The following is a 4,622-nucleotide window of genomic DNA, read 5'->3' on the forward strand; positions in this document are numbered from 1 at the left end:
CGGCTAGGCTCAAGCATGTCCACACTGTCATTAACAAACTCACTTCAAAAAGAGCTCAAGAGAGCAGTCAGATGGGATTTTATCCACTCCACCCACCTTCCGCTGCCAGCTTCTAGGTGGGCATTGTCTGTCTATAGCCTGTTGCTTTCCTGAGCCATGGGGAGGGTGGAGGACATCTCTACCAGCTCTGCAAGCCCCTCCTTCTGCCTTCTGCTGCAGCTTCCCCTCAAAGCAACTGTCCTTGAAGGGTGACTTGCAGTCCAAGCTGACTGAGCTTGCTCGCATCTGCTTGGTGCTTGGTACCGTATGTGCGCTACTGAATCCTTACAACAACCGTGCATAAGAACTAGAGGTCATTCTCATTGTTTCATTCTAAAAACAGGAAGAATCAAAGTACAAATGGAGGCCTCCTAACATTTCATCCAATGGTTTTTATCAGTCAAACTATTAAGATGTGCTAAAACTTCTATCTTCCAAAACCTACCCACATCAATGAGGTCTCAACTGCTACAAGGAGAGGGCTGTTAACCTAAAAGAACCTCCCAACAAAATGAGCCAGTTTCTACCCTGCTCCCCAAGTCTTAGTTGCAACCCAGACACCACATTCTTTGCGGAGTTCTGAAAACCCAGCACACAAAAGAAAATTACAATCTGGGTTAGGTCCCCAAAGGTGACACCTATTTTAAACTGAATTACATCAGCCAACTTTCATTTCCTCATGTGAAACACTGGCTTCAGCCAAAAAGTTTCAAAAATAGAACAAGGAATGGCATCTGTCCAATTGAGTCTCTACTCCCTCATGCAGTGATACCCACGTGTGGACAGGGCCTCCAGAGCAAAGCTCAATCTCTTGGCTTCCCTAGTGCAGGGTCCATCTAGAGCAAGCTAGGTCTGTACAACCAGGTGAGCCACTCCCAGTCGTGGTTCCCCAGCCCCCTGCTTGGCTCTGCTCTACCTTCTACATTCGACAGCTAGCCCACTGCCTTTATCTTTCAGCTTTGGAGTTTTGTCCCCCCAGCCAAACAAGGGTCAGTCTGATATCAGTCACCAATAACGTCTACCTCATAACTCTTCTAATTTCTTGGCCCCCAAAGCAATAAGCAAGGTCCCAGAGGCTTAATAAGAAATGTAAGGCCAGGCACAGTGGCTTATGCCTATAATCCCAGCACTTTGGGAGGCCAAGGTGAGAGGATTGCCTGAGCCTATGGGTTCGAGACCAGCCTGGACAACTTGGCAAGACCTCATCTCTACAATAAATCAAAAAATTAGCCAGGCATGGTGGCGCGTGCCTGTAGTTCCAGCTACTTGGAAGGCTGAGGCAGAAGGACCGCCTGAGTCCTGCAGGTTGAGGCTGCGGTGGCCATCACTGTGCCACTGCACTCCAGCCTGGACAACAGACTCCAACTCAAAAAAAAGAAAAAAATTATAGGCTCAAGCCTATAATCCCAGCACTTTGGAAGGCCGAGGCAAGAGAAATGCCTGAGCCTTGTGGGTTTGAGATCAGCCTGGGCATTACGGCAAGACATTGTCTCTACAATACATCAAAAAATCAGCCAGGCGTGGTAGCGCGCATCTGTAGTTCCGGCTACTTGGAAGGCCAAGGAGGAAGGATCACCTGAGCCCAGCAGGTTGAGGCTGCGGTGGCCAATGCACTCCAGCCTAGGCGACAGAGTAAGATTCCAACAAAAAAAAAAAAAAAAGAAAAGAAATGTAGACTAGCTTGCTCTTGCCTTAAACCTAGTACAATTGACAAAATCATTCAGAAGATGGATAGGGAAGGGCAAGGATAATATAACTAGTCCATGGGTCAAAAGTCATTGCTTTAGAATTAACTCTCTGCAGCACCAGTTTGTCCAGCAATCATTACACCCACTGATGGGCAAGGGCCCTCAGCAGTTGGTAAGATCTGGGAAAAGGGAGAGTATTCATGCAATCACATATCATTAGTGCTGCTGGCCTCCATACTCAGCTGGCTTTAAGCTCTTTCCAGAGAACAGGTTATGTTGGCCGAGGGAACCCTGCCCAGTCCTTGATCTCCTCTAGAGCTTTCTCAACCACAGCACTACTGACATTTCAGACCCAGGATTCTTTGACGTGGGATCTTTCCCACTTTGTAGCATGCTTACTAGCATCCTGGCCTCTACCCCTAGATTCCAGTAGCACCCCCAAATTGTGACAATCAAAATTTTTTGTCACTGGGCATGGTGGCTCACACCTGTAATCCCAGCACTTTGGGAGGCAGAGGCAAGAGGAGTGCCTGAGCCCAGAGGTTCAAGACCAGTCTGGGCAACTTGGCGAGACCTCATCTCCACACTAAATCAAAAAATTAGCCAGGTGTGGTGGCATGGGCCTGTAGTTCCAGCTGCTTGGAAGGTTGAGGCAGAAGGATCACCTGAGCCTAGCTGGTCAAGGCTTTTGTGGCCGTGAGCATGCCACTGCACTCCAACCTGGGCAACAGAGTGAGACTCCAACTCAAAAAAAAATTTTTGTCTCTGATATCAGACAGGGAGTAAAGGGGGGTGCAAACCCACTGCTCTAGACAGATCCCTGATCCAGAAGACTAGAAGCTGCTTCATCAAGGAAGAAACAGAACTAATACTTTCAAATCACCACAAGGCCTCATTCCAAAAAACTCTTTGCCACAAGAATCATTATTCCCATTTTAAAGGCAACAAAACTGAGGCTCAGATCTGCCCAAGGTCACAAAGCTAAGCTGTCCAGTTGGCCTTCAAACCCAAGTTGTTTCTACCTCCCTTTCCTGCTGCTCTACCCACAGACCAAGCTGCATGTCTGAGACACTTGCTGTGTGCCCAGTAATGCTGATGTTGTCCCATCGTGCTCCCATGGAACCTATGATGAGGCCAACAAGACTATCTTCCATTTACCAGAGAAGGATGCTGAGGTTGAGAGGGCATGTGCCCCATCCAAGGTCACACAGCTAGAGCACGATAGATGCACAGCCTGTGTTCCTTCTTCATCTGTGTGATCTTCCACCATGACACACTTCCCCTAGGACAGTACCCCTCTCTACCCTCCCCCACTTAAATCAGTCACCCCTCTCCCTGTTCCCCTCTCCTCTGTCCTAAGACTCTTAGAAGGTCTATAGTTTAAATTCAATGATCTAATTTAAGTCCAATTCTTGGCACATGGTGGAGACTCAGTATTAGTTCCTTTTTCCTCTTAACCTGGGCACCACATTTGCCGGGATTTCAGTTCTCCTTGTCTGCTAATCTCTCTTTCCCCAATCCCAAGAGGTACTCTCTCCATGGTAACAAGGTCTCTGACACTGCCATTAGTGGATAAACTGCCATCCCATGGATGTGCTAAGCCTAGACTTCTAAACAGCCTTAAGGAACCTACCACTAGGCTGGGATGTACCAACACATGACTTTGTACCAGCTTCTGCAGTAACAAGACCAGGACTTGGTCTCCTCATTTGTGGGATGGGGGGGGGGGGTCCTTGGCCCAAAGGCCTGACCTTGGAGCCCTTTCACAGCAATGACTACCCATGAGCCAGGCCCTGCACCAGACTACAGAACCAACCTCCCCTCCTGGGAACCCTTCCCTTGACCCCATTTCAACAGTAGGGCAAGCGAGGTGATCCTGATGGGGCTGGAAATCCAAGTTTGAATCTCCACCTTCAAAAAGGCATTCCCGTTCAAACAAAGTCTGAAGGTTTTTATTTTAAAAGCAAGTTGGAGGGGCGAGCAGGACTCCTCCCAAAAGCAGTGGGCCTGACTTCCCAAGCTGAGTCAACTGATTACACACTGAGAACCTGATTTATATACAGCATGAGCCTCCAACCCTGCCCTGGCAAGTGTGGGGGGGGAGGGGAATGCACTTCCTGTAACACCATTTGAATCAAGAAAAATCCTTCCTGTGAGAATAAGTCAGTTTCCTGAGCTCAAACTGCTAGGGGACCAAGCAGGCTGTGACAATCACCTCTATTTTTAAAACTTCTAAATACTTGTTTTGTGTGGCCACAAGAACAGTCGCTTCCAGTCATTGGGGCTCTACTTTGACACTTCACATTACGGTGTCTGGTTTTTCTTAGCTCTAAACTACTCGTTTTTTCTACTGCTTCCTGCAAAAGTAGGCTCGGGGGGGGGGGTGCCAAAACTCACTTGTGCGTGGCTGAGACATCAAGGTCCAAAGCCCAAGGTGTTCAGAGGAAAGTGAAAATTGGTGGCATTAAGCTGGAGATTCAAACTGCTCTGGCGTAGGAGGGGCACAATCTCTCGGGGCTGAACTAAGGCTTCCGTCTCCATTCCCTCCTTGATCCTCTCTTCCCCACAGCCATCCGCCCACCTATTTCATGCTGTGCAGGCATCGGGGCCACGACGGCCAGCAGGGCAGGCCCAGGAGACGGTGCCCCGAGCCGCCCTGGCCACCCAATTACTCAGAGGTGGCTCACCTCGGCCCCTCCCGCCGACCAAGCTTCACGAAAGGCCCTATTTCCTGCAGGGAAGGGACAGCCGCAGGGGAAGAGGAGGCGACGGGGGACAGAGGAGAGCCCGCGGAGGGACGAAAGGCCTGCGAGGCCGGAGCCCGTCCGGCGTGCTCCGGGGGCCGCCGAGGGAGCCCGGCCGCCAGGGTCCGGGAGCCGCGTGAGGCTGCGCCGC

Source organism: Carlito syrichta, unplaced genomic scaffold (assembly GCF_000164805.1).
Source record: "Carlito syrichta isolate Samal-C Ts95f unplaced genomic scaffold, Tarsius_syrichta-2.0.1 Scaffold301887, whole genome shotgun sequence".
Classification (NCBI taxonomy): Eukaryota; Metazoa; Chordata; class Mammalia; order Primates; family Tarsiidae; genus Carlito; species Carlito syrichta.